This window comes from Balaenoptera musculus, chromosome 2 (assembly GCF_009873245.2).
Source record: "Balaenoptera musculus isolate JJ_BM4_2016_0621 chromosome 2, mBalMus1.pri.v3, whole genome shotgun sequence".
NCBI classification, from domain to species: Eukaryota; Metazoa; Chordata; class Mammalia; order Artiodactyla; family Balaenopteridae; genus Balaenoptera; species Balaenoptera musculus.
Genome location: NC_045786.1, coordinates 102079603 through 102096405, shown reverse-complemented (window position 1 = coordinate 102096405; position 16803 = coordinate 102079603). Strand labels below are relative to the sequence as shown.

At 42.2% G+C, this 16803-nt stretch overlaps 1 long non-coding RNA gene across 1 annotated transcript in view; it reads left to right on the top strand.

Moving 5' to 3' along the window:
• Positions 1-16803, top strand: part of LOC118891213 — a 35476-nt gene that overhangs the window by 1245 nt on the left and 17428 nt on the right. The window contains exon 2 of the long non-coding RNA XR_005018910.1: positions 4306-4534. This is a non-coding gene — a long non-coding RNA (uncharacterized LOC118891213). The remainder of the gene's footprint in view (positions 1-4305; positions 4535-16803) is intronic.

Genomic DNA, 16803 nt, shown 5'->3' with positions numbered 1-16803 from the left:
ATGAAAGCAGATGGGTAGGTTGAGAAAAATGTTGTTAGTTGGTGAAATCACCAGTCTGGCAACCCAACGTCAGTCCCTACAATTAGAGGAGAGAGAATCCTGGTTTGTGAAATTCAGTTCTGGGGATTGCTGCTTAATAAAATTCATACTTGCTAAAGATTCGTTTAGTATACGTGTAGGTCAACTGAGCAGCCAAAAAGGATTTCAGCATTCAAAAGGGGGTGTATGAGCAGCGAATGATATAACAAGCATGCACTGGATCTACAGTTTATTCCTCAAACTAGATGTTACAGCTGTGGTACTTAGCTCATCCTGATGAGATAAGAGAGCTTGAGTCTAATTTTCCCCATGTCCGGGGAAAACTGACTCTCTGACTGGTGCCCCTCAGTCTGAACCTCATGAATTATTGACAGCAGAGGCTGGATAGCGTGACACTCCTCTTCTTCCTGACCTGTTCAGAGCTAATGCACTGTGGGAACCCTTCCCACTGCTCTGCACCTGCCTGCGGGGCTGGGGGAGGGAATGTAGGAGGCCTGGAGCAGAGCCTCTCAGGGTTTTGGTTCAAAGGGACAGGCCTGCAGGGCGTATTTGATCTCTCTTCCCCTCCTGTCCAGAGGTGGGCAGCCAGATCCAGGGGTTGAGGTTGGCAGGGGGAGGCTGAGGGAGACCACACCCCAAAGAGCAAAGGGTTTGGGGAAAAGAGAATTCTGGCCTGCGAGCTCATGAACATCACATGGCCCCTCCCTGTCTGGGCAGGGTTGATATTTGGCCTCCAGCACCATTTCTTTGGGGAGAACACAGGGGACACTAGGGAGGGGATCTGTGAACAGAAAAGGGTAGAGGGAAGGCAAGAAGAGTGGGAGTCTCCAGCTCCTACTACTCATCAAGACGGTTTGTTGGAGATGAGGGTAGGAAATCTTTGGGGGAAATACATATGTGTGTAGGAGTCTCTTTGAAATGGGGCTTTTAATAGGTAATGGGATTGTTCTTGTATGGAGGTCGTACCATCCGCAGGTCTTGAGGAAATGCCTCCATGATTGAGGACTACACTCCCATCTTCTTCAAGGGCTGTGTTGACTTAAAAAAAAAATGCACAACGTGAGAGTTGCGAGTTAAGTTTTATTTGGGGCAAAATGAGGACTGCAGCCCGGGATACAGCGTTTCAGATAGCTCTGAGAAACTGCTCCTAGGAGGCGAGTGGAAGAGCCAGGATATATAGGAGTTTTGCAACAAAGGGCAGGTAGTCGGGAGTGTCAAAGGATTATTGTTAATTAAAGAAAACCAGATATCTCAAGTTAAGTAATTTAGCGCTTTTCTATGTATGGGAAGATGCAAGAGTCTGGGCTCACTGAAATCATTCCTTTGATATGCACCTCAGCTATCTGGGGCCGGTATCCTGTGTTTTCATATCTTGAGTTTCCTCAGGTCTCACCGTAGTAGGGAGTGGCTGCAGTCTGCTGGCTGCTAGATGGTATTCTTTTCAGCCCTGAGTTTCCTCAGGGCTCACCGGCTCATGTTGGAGAGCTACAATCGTTGATGACTGTGACATCCTTTGTTTACTGATATGGCAGGAAATATTCCATATATAGATATTCCATTCCATTTATAAATATTCCATTTATCAGCTGACTGCAGTCTGGAAGGAAATTCACCTGGGTTGGAATTTAAGTCTTGCATCTTGCAATAGCCATTCCACATTGGTCATTGACTCATGCATCATTGACACAAGTCAGGCTTGGGTGGTGTAGGAGGGCTGTGTGATAACAGCGACTTTTATTGAGTACTTACTAAGTGCCGACAACTGTTGGGTGATTTTTATAAATTTTATTGAATGTGTCTAATCCAGTGAGGTAGGCAGTTTTATTTCTATATGTGAAATCAAAGTGAGTTGTGACAGCTTGACCTGCTGTCAGTGTTGAATAGCTACTTTTTTTATTTTTTTATTTTTTTAAACATCTTTATTGAAGTATAATTGCTTTACAATGGTGTGTTAGTTTCTGCTTTATAACAAAGTGAATCAGTTATACATATACATATGTTCCCATATCTCTTCCCTCTTGCATCTCCCTCCCTCCCACCCTCCCTATCCCACCCCTCTAGGTGGTCACAAATCACCGAGCTGATCTCCCTGTGCTATGCGGCTGCTTCCCACTAGCTATCTATTTTACATTGAATAGCTACTTTTAATTTTTCTGACGTTGTTAGAGAATGACAGTTTTCTTGGAAACTAATTTTCTCTTAATTGGAATTTTACTTTCTGCATCAATTCATTTTTGTTTTAATCATTATTTTTTAAATTACAAAAATAACACATGTTCACAATTTTTAAAAGCGACACAAGGTTATAGAGTGAAAAGTAAAAAAGCAGCTCTTCCCTATGCTTCCTTTACCTGCTCCCCATATAGCTCTTTGTCTTGTGTATCATCCTTCCAGAAGTTTCCTATGCATTTACATGCATATTTTCCCTTTAAAATGTTTCCCATGAATGGAATGACACTATACATAATGTCCTTCAAATTGCTTGTTTCTTTTCTTTCTTCCTTTTCCCCACTTCTCTCTTTCATTTCCTAAAATACATTCTTGGAGATTGTTCTGAGTGGTACACAATAGATCTCCTTTATTCTCTCTCTCCCTTTTAAAAATAGCTGTACAGTATCCCATTGTGTGGATATCCCATAATTTATTTAGCCAGTCTCCCACCGATGAACGTTTAAGTAGCTTCCAGTGTTTTGCCATTTCAAACAACGCTACAATGAACAACCTTGGATGTATATATATTTTGTATTTGGTGCAAATACATTTGTATCCTGGATCAAATGTTTTCAATTGATGGCTATGGTCAAATGACCTTAAAAGAGATTTAACCGGTTCTGATGGAACTGGTTTTTCTAAACTGAATTTAGGAACTTCCCTGGTGGTCCAGTTGTTAAGACCCCGAACTCTCAATGCAGAGGGCCTGTGTTCAATCCTTGGTTGGGGAACTGAGATCCCACATACCATTACTAAGCCCGCATACTCTAGAGCCCCTGCGCCACAACTAGAGAAGCCCGTGTGCCACAACGAAGACCCAGTGCAGTCAAAATAATAAATAATAAATAAATAAAATAAACTGAATTTACCTGCTGCCCTACCCTCTTTTACACTGTGTGTATTGATAGAATGGTTTAAACTGTGGGTGATGGCGTAAGCTCGGAGTGATAAGAGGTAGCGTGCCTTGGCCTCAGTGGCTGGGAACCCATGGGGATCGGTGGGTACTCCTGACCTGCAGCTTGCAGACCTGAGGCGCGCTTAGTTTCACTCATGTTTGTCATTGACAAGGCCAGCCCAGCATTGCCAGATCTTAGGAATTTTATTTATTTATTTTGTTTGTTTGTTTGTTTGTTTTGGCCACGCTGTGCAGCATGCAGGATCTTAGTTCCCCCAACCAGGGATTGAACCCGTGCCCCCTGCATTGGGCACGTGGAGTCTTAACCATTGGACCGCCAGGGAAGTCCCGATCTTAGGAATTTTAAACAGAAGGTAGAAATCTGGGTTTTAATATGAAATATTTAATTTTTAAATGTTGGCAACAAATTTACTAAAACAAACAAACAAGACAACAAAACTAAACAAAAACAGTGAATGTATCTGTAGGTGCCAGAGACTGACACAGTCTTTGCCTATTTACAGGTAGTGGATTATTAATTTTGTGAGATATTGCTCTATCTAGAATCTCATAACTCTATTATATAGCTTATTCAATTTCTAGTTTTTCAGAAGTTTGAAAAACTTTGCCCTGTATTTAGGCAGTTGTTTGTGAACACCGTTGAGAAATCATCTACCCAGTGTTTGTACAGGTTCTTTTCAGGAACTCTGTACAGAAGCAGACAGAAGTTCTTACAAGACAGGCGTTGGCTTCTCTTTTCCCTCATGCCCAGGATTGCTTCCTTCTGTTGTATTTGGGAAGGGGTGGTAGTGGTGGTGGAGTTTCCCCCTTTTCCTCCCTCAGAGACAAGCCCTGTGGCAGATGTGGAGATGCAGATAACAGCTCAGATCCTCCTTCTAGAAAGGACTCACTCTGGCTGCTGGGAGTCTGATTAGCTGTCAGCTGCCAGCTGGCAGTTAACTCCTTCCAAGGGTGGCCCCAGCCAGTGACTGAGCAGGATGGTGGCACAAGTACCTCACCACTTCCGCCTAACGTGGGGCTCCTCTAAGGGGCCGTCTTTGCTTTGGAGCTTCCTAGTGGGCTGGCGTTGGTCAGATCTGCATCTCAGGGTCTCACAGATCCTCCTTCTCAACCCTGCTTCCTCCCTTTTCCTTTCACAGATGTTACTCCTGAAACCGTGCACCTCAGATTGGGACTTGAACCCACGCAGCAGGGACTTGAACCCAGCCAAAACCCAGCTTGGGACGGGCACCCACGCGGCAGGGACTTGAACCCGGCCAAAACCGACAGTCTTCCAACTGACATCACACACCTGGTTTCAGGACTTAATGAAGCTCAGGTTCTTGATGTGTCATCGCAGAAAGAATTCAGTGAGAGACAAAGTGATAGGTGAGAAGTGGATTTATTTAGAGAGAAGCACACTCCACAGACAGAGGGTGGGCCATCTCAGAAGGCGAGAAAGGCACCAGGGTATGGGGTTGTCAGTTTTTATAGGGGTGGGTAACTTCATAGGCTAATGAGTGGGAGGAGTATTCCAGCTATTTCGGGAAGGGGCAGGGATTTCCAGGAATTGGGCCACTGCCCACTTTTTGATCCTTATGGTTGGTCTGGAACTGTCATGGCACCTGTGGGTGTGTCATTTAGCTTGCTGATGTGTTACAGTGAGCATATACTGAGGCTCAAGGTCTAGTGGAAGATGACTTGTCTGCCATCTTGGGCCCACTTGGTTCTAATCAGGTTATGTCATGCCCTTGGGCTATGTCATTCTTTCAAAGGTTGTGCCCTGTCCCCTTCCCTCTTGTTTCACTCCGACTAAACGCTTTGGTCTCCTAATTCCATCTGAAACCGATAGGTGCCGTGCTGGGGGTGCTCCAAGGAGCTCCAGTCCTTTATGTCTCAATGCAGAAAGAAGCCAGAGGGAAAGTGATAGATAAGAAGTGATTTATTAGAATAGACGCTTGTGAGGCTTACAAGTGGGTGGGCAAGAGGTGCTGCCCGAGAACTTAGCGGGCTACAGTTTTATAACCAAAGGAAAAGTGGGGAGGGGGAAAAGACCACCTTCTTCCTCATTCTTAAGTAGACGTCACGCTTCCATCATCAGCTCCTCCTCCAGGTTGGGCCGGGGAGTTTTCTTGTCCCTACATGGTCAAGCTAGGACTATCATGGCACTATGAAAAAATTATTTTAGGTCTCAGTACAATGAGAGTCTTTCACTTTGAAATGTCACCTTTCCATAAATTATTGCTTTTTATGTGTACAGAGAGCATGTCTTAAGGGTCATTAACTTACTGAGCTCACTGGGCAGGATGTGGGTCTCATGCCACCATTGTTTTATTGCTTTGGGGCATGTCTTGTGCTTCTGTTGCATGGTTTTGTTGTTAAGCAAGCCTGTTTGGCTTTGTGGTTAAGCAAATCTGCTTTCTTGAGTAATCATTAATTTACAGGGGTGTCCCATACTTTTTTCTGCTTACAATCCCCTAGTGAGATTAACTATTTAATCACCTACTTTGTCCCTTTACCCTGTCCCTATCACAACCAGGCATCTGCTTTGCTGGGGACTCACAGTTTCTTTCCTTCAGAATCTTTCCAGTGCAAAACCCCACTCTCAACGTACAGGAGATGTTCTGCTAGAGGGTCTGTCCCTTCCCCCCCCCACATCAGAGCATCAGGGCACTCTGAAGCAAGAATCCTTTGTAACTGCAGTTCCTGCCAGTTTAAATTTTTCTATGGGGGCTTGAGTAGAGACTTGCAGGGTGGGCTTTGGCAGTGTCAGGCCAGCACAATAGTGCAAGGCCAGTCCCGGAGCTCCACATGTTTTCCTTGAGATCTCTCCGCTGGTATGAGATGAAGAAATGTTCCCTGCCCGCCCCCCGCCCCCGAAGTATTTCATTTTCCTGTAAATTTCTGGATCAACTGAACACACACATACACACACACACACATACCCACACCCACACACATACCCCTTCCAAGAACCATCAACAATTCCTAGGGACAAGGCAGTCTAAATCCACAAAAGAAAGTGAACCATTTCCCTAGAGGTGCCAGCCTGCCCTCTCTGGAGATAACATTTGCCATTATTATGCAAAGCAGTTTCACTTACCCTGTCCTGCTTTTAGAGCAGCATAAGAGGCCTGTGGTATGAAATGAATAAGGCCTATCACAAACCTTGCTGAAAGGACAGAGCAATCTGCTTCTGAGGGCTCTCTCTTTGTTGGGCCAGATCAAATTCTTGAGCAGCATGCATTCTTTTTAATCTCTGTAAGGGAAGTAGGGGTACTTTAAGAATTTCTTATCCTTCTGTCTCAAGCAAACCCTTAGGAGTGAAGGGGGTGGGTGGGTTTGTCCTTCTAGTTACATATGCTTTTCTCACTCATTTTGAATTTAATGACAAAGGGACTGTTCTTACCTTTTGATATTTTGTAAAAAAAACCAAGGAATCACACAATACACACTTTCTGCACCTTGTTTTGTTTTTTTTTAAACTTTTTATTTCGAAGTAATTATAGTCTCACAGTAATTATAAACTCAAAAGTAATACATAGAGTCCCTATGTACCCTTCCCCCAACTTCCCCCATGGTGACATCTTACAGTGGGAACATCTGTAGTACAATGTCAAGACCAGGACACTGGCATTGATGCAATGCTGTTAACTAGACTATAGACCTTATTTGGTGTCCGTCATTTTTTTTTTTTTTAAATTATTATTTATTATTTATTTTTATTTTTTGGCTGTGTTGGGTCTTCGTTTCTGTGCGAGGGCTTCCTCTAGTTGCGGCAAGTGGGAGCCACTCTTCATCGCAGTGCGCGGGCCTCTCACTATCGTGGCCTCTCTCTTATTGTGGAGCACAGGCTCCAGACGCGCAGGCTCAGTAGTTGTGGCTCACGGGCCTAGTTGCTCCGCGGCAGGTGGGATCTTCCCAGACCAGGGTTCGAACCCGTGTCCCCTGCATTAGCAGGCAGATTCTCAACCACTGCGCCACCAGGGAAGCCCCATCATTTTTTTTTTTTTTGTAATGAATCCTAGATATTTATTCACATCTGCATTAGTTTGCTAGGGCTACCATAACAAAATCACAGACAGGGTGGCTTAAACAACAGAATTTCATTTTTTCACAGTTCTGGAGGCTAGAAGTCCAAGATCATAGTGTTGACAGGTTTGGTTTCTTTTTTTTTTTTTTTTTAGTTGTTTTGTTTGTTTGTTTTTTTATACTGCAGGTTCTTATTAGGCATCAATTTTATACACATCAGTGTATACATGTCAATCCCAATCGCCCAATTCAGCACACCACCATCCCCACCCCACCGCAGTTTTTCCCCCTTGGTGTCCATATGTCCATTCTCTACATCTGTGTCTCAACTTCTGCCCTGCACACCGGCTCATCTGTACCATTTTTCTAGGTTCCACATACATGCGTTAATATACGATATTTGTTTTTCTCTTTCTGACTTACTTCACTCTGTATGACAGTCTCTAGATCCATCCACGTCTCAACAAATGACTCAATTTCGTTCCTTTTTATGGCTGAGTAATATTCCATTGTATATATGTACCACATCTTCTTTATCCATTCGTCTGTTGATGGGCATTTAGGTTGCTTCCATGACCTGGCTATTGTAAATAGTGCTGCAATGAACATTCGGGTGCATGTGTCTTTTTGAATTATGGTTTTCTCTGGGTATATGCCCAGTAGTGGGATTGCTGGGTCATATGGTAATTCTATTTTTAGTTTTTTAAGGAACCTCCATATTGTTCTCCATAGTGGCTGTATCAATTTACATTCCCACCAACAGTGCAAGAGGGTTCCCTTTTCTCCACACCCTCTCCAGCATTTGTTGTTTGTAGATTTTCTGATGATGCCCATTCTAACTGGTGTGAGGTGATACCTCATTGTAGTTTTGATTTGCATTTCTCTAATAATTAGTGATGTTGAGCATCTTTTCATGTGCTTCGTGGCCGTCTGTATGTCTTCTTTGGAGAAATGTCTATTTAGGTCTTCTGCCCATTTTTGGATTGGGGTGTTTGTTTCTTTAATATTGACCTGAATGAGCTGTTTATATATTTTGGAGATTAATCCTTTGTCCGTTGATTCGTTTGCAAATATTTTCTCCCATTCTGAGGGTTGTCTTTTCGTCTTGTTTATGGTTTCCTTTGCTGTGCAAAAGCTTTGAAGTTTCATTAGGTCCCATTTGTTTATTTTTGTTTTTATTTCCATTACTCTAGGAGGTGGATCAAAAAAGATCTTGCTGTGATTTATGTCAAAGAGTGTTCTGCCTATGTTTTCCTCTAAGAGTTTTATAGTGTCCAGTCTTACATTTAGGTCTCGAATCCATTTTGAGTTTATTTTTGTGTATGGTGTTAGGGAGTATTCTAATTTCATTCTTTTACATGTAGCTGTCCAGTTTTCCCAGCACCACTTATTGAAGAGACTGTCTTTTCTCCATTGTATATCTTTGCCTCCTTTGTCATAGATTAGTTGACCATAGGTGCGTGGGTTTATCTCTGGGCTTTCTATCTTGTTCCATTGATCTATGTTTCTGTTTTTGTGCCAGTACCATATTGTCTTGATTACTGTAGCTTTGTAGTACAGTCTGAAGTCAGGGAGTCTGATTCCTCCAGCTCTGTTTTTTTCCCTCAAGACTGCTTTGGCTATTCGGGGTCTTTTGTGTCTCCATACAAATTTTAAGATGATTTGTTCTAGTTCCGTAAAAAATGCCATTGGTAATTTGATAGGGATTGCATTGAATCTGTAGATTGCTTTGGGTAGTATAGTCATTTTCACAATGTTGATTCTTCCAATCCAAGAACATGGTATATCTCTCCATCTGTTGGTATCATCTTTAATTTCTTTCATCAGTGTCTTATAGTTTTCTGCATACAGGTCTTTTGTCTCCCTAGGTAGGTTTATTCCTAGGTATTTTATTCTTTTTGTTGCAATGGTAAATGGGAGTGTTTCCATAATTTCTCTTTCAGATTCTTCATCATTAGTGTATAGGAATGCAAGAGATTTCTGTGCATTAATTTTGTATCCTGCAACTTTACCATATTCATTAATTAGCTCTAGCAGTTTTCTGGTGGCAGTTTTAGGATTCTCTATGTATAATATCATGTCATCCGCAAACAGTGACAGTTTTACTTCTTCTTTTCCAATTTGGATTCCTTTTATTTCTTTTTCTTCTCTGATTGCCGTGGCTAGGACTTCCAGAACTATGTTGAATAATAGTGGTGAGAGTGGACATCCTTGTCTCGTTCCTGATCTTAGAGGAAATGCTTTCAGTTTTTCATCATTGAGAATGATGTTTGCTGTGGGTTTGTCATATATGGCCTTTATTATGTTGAGGTAGGTTCCCTCTATGCCCACTTTCTGGAGAGTTTTTATCATAAATGGGTGTTGAATTTTGTCAAAAGCTTTTTCTGCATCAATTGAGATGATCATATGGTTTTTCTTCTTCAATTTGTTAATATGGTGTATCACATTGATTGATTTGCGTATATTGAAGAATCCCTGCATCCCTGGGATAAATCCCACTTGATCGTGGTGTATGATCCTTTTAATGTGTTGTTGGATTCTGTTTGCTAGTATTTTGTTGAGGATTTTTGCATCTATATTCATCAGTGATATTGGTCTGTAATTTTCTTTCTTTGTAGTGTCTTTGTCTGGTTTTGGTATCAGGGTGATGGTGGCCTCATAGAATGAGTTTGGGAGTGTTCCTTCCTCTGCAATTTTTTGGAAGAGTTTGAGAAGGATAGGTGTTAGCTCTTCTCTAAATGTTTGATAGAATTCACCTGTGAAGCCATCTGGTCCTGGACTTTTGTTTGTTGGAAGATTTTTAATCACAGTTTCAATTTCATTGCTTGTGATTGGTCTGTTCATATTTTCTGTTTCTTCCTGGTTCAGTCTTGGAAGGTTATACCTTTCTAAGAATTTGTCCATTTCTTCCAGGTTGTCCATTTTATTGGCATAAAGTTGCTTGTAGTAGTCTCTTAGGATGCTTTGTATTTCTGCGGTGTCTGTTGTAACTTCTCCTTTTTCATTTCTGACTTTATTCATTTGAGTCCTCTCCCTCTTTTTCTTGATGAGTCTGGCTAATGGCTTATCAATTTTGTTTATCTTCTCAAAGAACCAGCTTTTAGTTTTATTGATCTTTGCTATTGTTTTCTTTGTTTCTATTTCATTTATTTCTGCTCTGATCTTTATGATTTCTTCCCTTCTGCTAACTTTGGGTTTTGTTTGTTCCTCTTTCTCTAGTTTCTTTAGGTGTAAGGTTAGATTGTTTACTTGAGATTCTTCTTGTTTCTTTAGGTAGGCTTGTATAGCTATAAACTTCCCTCTTAGAACTGCTTTTGCTGCATCCCATAGGTTTTGGGTCGTCGTGTTTTCATTGTCATTTGTCTCTAGGTATTCTTTGATTTCTTCAGTGATCTCTTGGTTATTTAGTAACGTATTGTTTAGCCTCCATGTGTTTGGATTTTTTACGTTTTTTTCCCTGTAATTCATTTCTAATCTCATAGCATTGTGGTCAGAAAAGATGCTTGATATGATTTCAATTTTCTTAAATTTACTGAGGCTTGATTTGTGACCCAAGATGTGATCTATCCTGGAGAATGTTCCGTGCGCACTTGAGAAGAACGTGTAATCTGCTGTTTTTGGATGGAATGTCCTATAAATATCAATTAAATCTATCTGGTCTATTGTGTCATTTAAAGCTTCTGTTTCCTTATTTATTTTCATTTTGGATGATCTGTCCATTGGTGTAAGGGAGGTGTTAAAGTCCCCCACTATGATTGTGTTACTGTCAATTTCCTCTTTTATAGCTGTTAGCAGTTGCCTTATGTATTGAGGTGCTCCTATGTTGGGTGCATATATATTTATAATTGTTATATCTTCTTCTTGGATTGATCCCTTGATCATTATGTAGTGTCCTTCTTTGTCTCTTGTAACATTCTTTATTTTAAAGTCTATTTTATCTGATATGAGTATAGCTACTCCAGCTTTCTTTTGATTTCCATTTGCATGGAATATCTTTTTCCATTCCCTCACTTTCAGTCTGTATGTGTCCCTAGGTCTAAAGTGGGTCTCTTGTAGACAGCATATATATGGGTCTTGTTTTTGTATCCATTCAGCAAGCCTGTGTCTTTTGGTTGGAGCATTTAAACCATTCACGTTTAAGGTAATTATCGATATGTATGTTCCTATGACCATTTTCTTAATTGTTTTGGGTTTGTTTTTGTAGGTCCTTTTCTTCTCTTGTGTTTCCCACTTAGAGAAGTTCCTTTAGCATTTGTTGTAGAGCTGGTTTGGTGGTGCTGAATTCTCTTAGCTTTTGCTTGTCTGTAAAGCTTTTGATTTCTCCATCAAATCTAAATGAGATCCTTGCCGGGTAGAGTAATCTTGGTTGTAGGTTCTTCCCTTTCATCACTTTAAGTATATCATGCCACTCCCTTCTGGCTTGTAGAGTTTCAGCTGAGAAATCCGCTCTTAACCTTATGGGAGTTCCCTTGTATGTTATTTGTCGTTTTTCCCTTGCTGCTTTCAATAATTTTTCTTTGTCTTTAATTTTTGCCACTTTGATTACTATGTGTCTCGGCGTGTTTCTCCTTGGGTTTATCCTGTATGGGACTCTCTGCGCTTCCTGGACTTGGGTGGCTATTTCCTTTCCCATGTTAGGGAAGTTTTCGACTCTAATCTCTTCAAATATTTTCTCTGGCCCTTTCGCTCTCTCTTCTCCTTCTGGGACCCCTATAATGCGAATGTTGTTGCGTTTAATGTTGTCCCAGAGGTCTCTTAGGCTCTCTTCATTTCTTCTCATTCTTTTTTCTTTAGTCTGTTCCGCAGCAGTGAATTCCACCCTTTTGTCTTCCAGGTCACTTATCCGTTCTTCTGCCTCAGTTATTCTGCTATTGATTCCTTCTAGTGTAGTTTTCATTTCAGTTATTGTATTGGTCATCTCTGTTTGTTTTTTCTTTAATTCTTCTAGGTCTTTGTTAATCATTTCTTGCATCTTCTCAATCTTTGCCTCCATTCTTATTCCGAGGTCCTGGATCATCTTCACTATCATTATTCTGAATTCTTTTTCTGGAAGGTTGCCTATCTCCACTTCATTTAGTTGTTTTTCTGGGGTTTTTTTCTTGTTCCTTCATCTGATGTATAGCCCTCTGCCTTTTCATCTTGTCTATCTTTCTGTAACTGTGGGTTTTGGTCCACAGGCTGCAGGATTGTAGTTTTTCTTGCTTCTGCTGTCTGTCCTCTGGTGGTTGAGGCTATCTAAGAGGCTTGATGGGAGGCTCTGGTGGTGGGTAGAGCTGACTGTTGCTGTGGCGGACAGAGCTCCGGAACACTTTAATCCACTTAACTGTTGATGGGTGCGACTGGGTTCCCTCCCTGTTGGTTGTTTTGCCTGAGGCAACCCAACACTGGAGCCTACCTGGGCTCTTTGATGGGGTTAATGGCAGACTCTGGGAGGGCTCACGCCAAGGAGCACTTCCCAGAACCTCTGCTGCCAGTGTCCTTGTCCCCACGGTGAAACAGAGCCACCCCCCACCTCTGCAGGAGACCCCCCAACACCAGCAGGTAGGTCTGGTTCAGTCTCCCCCAGGGTCACTGCTCCTTCCCCTGGGTCCCGATGCACACACTACTTTGTGTGTGCCCTCCAAGAGTGGGGTCTCTGTTTCCCCCAGTCCTGTCGAAGTCCTGCAGTCAATTCCCACTAGGCTTCAAAGTCTGATTCTCTAGGAATTCCTCCTCCCGTTGCCGGACCCCCAGGTTGGGAAGCCTGACGTGGGGCTCAGAAGCTTCACGCCAGTGGGTGGACTTCTGTGGTATAAGTGTTCGCCAGTCTGTGAGTCACCCACCCAGCAGTTATGGGATTTGATTTTACTCTGATTGCGCCCCTCCTACCATCTCACTGTGGCTTCTCCTCTGTCCTTGGATGTGGGGTATCCTCCTTGGTGAGTTCCAGTGTCTTCCTGTCGATGATTGTCCAGCAGCCAGTTGTGATTCTGGTGCTCTCGCAAGAGGGAGTGAGAGCACCCAGGTTTGGTTTCTTTTGAGGCCTCTCTCCTTGGCTTGCAGATGGCTACCTTCTTGCTGTGTCCTCTCAAGGTCTTTCTTCTGTGCCTACCCCCATCATTTTTTATGTGCACTAATTTGTGTGTGTCAGTGCATGAACTTTCCCTAGCTTGTTGGCATGTGTTGGAGATCTTTTTTTTTTTAATTTTAAATTTTATTATTATTATTTTCAATTTAATTTTTATTTTTTTGGCTGTGTTGGGTCTTCATTGCTGTGCGCGGGCTTTCTCTAGTTGCGGCGAGTGGGGGCTACTCTTCGTTGCGGTGCACGGGCTTCTCATTGTAGTGGCTTCTCTTTGTTGTGGAGCATGGGCTCTAGGCATGTGGGCTTCAGTAGGTGTGGCATGCGGGCTTCAGTAGTTGTGACTCGCAGGCTCTAGAGCGCAGGCTCAGTAGTTGTGGCACACGGGCTTAGTTGCTCCGTGGAATGTGGGATCCTCCTGGACCAGGGATCGAACCCATGTCCCCTGTATTGGCAGGGAATTCTAAACCACTGCGCCACCAGGGAAGACCCTGTGTTGTAGATCTTTGACCAGCAGTCCATACTTCATCATTATTCCTTCTTTCATTATCTGGGTAGACAATCATTTATCAGTTACCCATTGAAGCCCACTTCAGTTGTTTATGCCTTTTCTCTGTCGACTTAAAAAATATTGCACAATGTGAGAGTTGCGAGTTAAGTTTTACTGGGGACAAAATGAGGACTGGGAGACAGTCCTCAGATAGCTCTGAGAAACTGCTCCAAGGAGGTAGGGGGGAAAGTCAGTATATATGTGATTTTGGTGAAGGGGGAAAACATGCAATCAAGCGCATATTCTTTGTAGAAGTTTTCTGCTAGTCGCGTGAAGGTTACTGCTAGTCACGAGGAGCAGACGTCACCATGAAGGATTTTAGTGTTTTTCTAGATATGAGGAGATACAAGAATTGGGCTCATAAAATCAGCTCCTGAAAATACCTAACTATCTGAAGACCTGTTCTGCCAGTTTTTCCCCTGGCACAGAGGGCCTCATTTCAGCTCTCCACCCTCCACACTTTTCAGGGGGTGTTGAAAGTCAGCAGCTGCAGCAGCATATGATTAATCCTTGTAGAGGTAGTTGGCCAGTGCCCATGGTAAGTGCCAATTGTAGTTGACGTCGCCAATAAATATGATGTTGCAATAGCATCTTTGTTCACTTAGGTAGGAGAACTTGTTTGTACGGGCCCAAATAAATAGTTGAAGCAATAGGGCAGAGGGTATGTGCCTTTGACATTTTGAGAGAAATTGCCAATTGCCCTCCAGACAAGCTGCGCCCTATTCCAGTCTCAGACACCCTTCCTGAGAAGGCAATTCTTTGTGATGGTATCCATTTCATCACACCCTCATAACACTCAGTTTCACCAAACATTTTAACTTTTGCCAATCTGGGCGAAAAAACTATTTTCGATTTATATTTCTTTATTAAGATTATTTTTTCATATGTTTACAGGTATTTGTATTTCTTGTTTCATAAACTACTTGTTCATGTCCTTTGTCCACTTTTATTGTTTTCTTATTTATCCTTATAAACACTTCACGAAAGGAAATGAACCATGTGACTGTCACGTATGGCAAATATTTTTCCCAGTTTGACTTTGGAGTTTATGTCTTTAATGTCATGTAGATGTTTTAAATCTTTATGGAATCAAACTTATTTATTTTTTCTCTTATGGCTTCTGAGTTTTAGGTCATGCTTAGAAAAGCCTTTCTTACTCCAAAAATATAAAAAATTCACTCATGTTTTTCTATAGTTATTCAATGTGGGTTTTGTGCGTGTGTGTGCGCGTGTGTGTCTGTTAAAATCTTTGGGCCAGCTGATATTTGCTCTTGTATGGGAAGTGAGGTAGAGATCCAGGTTAATTTTTTTTCCTAATGGGTTAATCAGTTATCTCAGCACTGTTTGCATTTTCCCTCTATGCCTTGATTATTTTTATTATTCCCATATGTATTTGAGCCTATTTCTGGATTCTATTTCATTCCATTGATTTGTCTATCTGTTCCCATGTCAGGATTTTAATAGATACTGCAAAGAGGTAAAAGGAAAGTGGGAAAAGTTTTATAAAATAATTTCAAATAGAATAGCATGTCAATTCAGAGGAGGGAGAGAGTGTTTTTAGTTGGGGTGGTCTGGAAAAGCTTCATGAGAGAGGGACATCTAAGACAAAGCTTGGACAATGGGCGACATTAGTCAAAGGGAATAAAGAGCTAAGGCATGGAGTCAGGAGGTGGTGAATATTTGTGCAGATGCCCGTTGTATCTCTGCAAAGGAGCCCATACTCCACCACCTGTGTTTTTATGCACGCATGTCTTGAATACGTCAAGAACATACAGACATTTTTGTATTACTTTTTCCAGGCATTTTGAAGATATATTTTTTAATCATAATAGCTACAAGTGGAGCACCTACTATTTGCTAGGGATATCTATATCGATTCTGATTTTCACCGCAATGAACAAAGTTGATATTGTTATTCCCATTTTAGGAATGAGGAAAAACCTCAAACAGGTTAAATAGCAGCTCATAAGTGCACTGATATTCAAATCCATGGCCAACAAGTTAAAGGACAAAACAAAGCAAAACCAGAGTAGAAAACATCACAGATTATCACTCATGTTTAGGGTGTTTGGAGCAGGTGCTGTCTCTTCTGCGACCACGTCACCTGGGATTCCTTTACCTTTTCTTTTTTTAAATATTTATTTATTTAATTTATTTATTTTCTTTATTTTTTTGGCTGTGTCAGGTCAACTGCAACTAAGGTTGCAGCACGCGGGATCTTCGTTGAGGCATGCGGGATCTTTCGTTGCTGCGCGTGGTCTCTTCATTGCAGCACTCGGGCTTCTCTCTAGTCATGGTGCGCGGGCTCCAGGGCGTGTGGGCTCTGTAGTTTGTGGCACGCGGGCTCTCTCGTTGAGGTGCATGAGCTCAATAGTTGTGGCGCAGGCTTAGTTGCCCCGCGGCATGTGGGATCTTAGTTCCCTGACCAGGGATCGAACCCACATCCCTTGCATTGGAAGGCAGATTCTTTACTACTGGACCACCAGGGAAGTCCCCCTTTACCTTTTTAAAAAAAAATTTTTTTTAGAGTTTGGTCTAGGAGAGAAACTATTTTGTCCTTTTTTTTGGCTTCACTGCGTGGCATGTGGGATCTTAGTTCCCCAACTAGGGATCGAACCCATGCCCCTTGCGGTGGAAGCGTGGAGTCCTAACCACTGGAATGCCAGGGAATTCCTGGAAAGAATCGTTTTTTAAAAAAATTTTTATCGAAGTATAGTTGACTTACAATGTCGTGTTAGTTTCAGTCTCTTTATCCTCTTTGTGTGCATCAGCTGAATTCCAGTGTGCGTGGCCCTTGGCCAATGACTGTTGGGGACGGGAATGTACACACTCCAGCTCTATTGCCCTCTCATTGGGATGATTTTGACTGCAAGTCATTGTGACCCACAGTGCCCCCCAAGCCCTCTGTGGGAATGAGTCAGAATTATCCTCTGTGTGACTTGGCTTGATATAGCACCCTTACTCGGCCCCTTCCTGGGCCAACTTCCTCATTCCTCTCTTTCCCCTAGAAATATT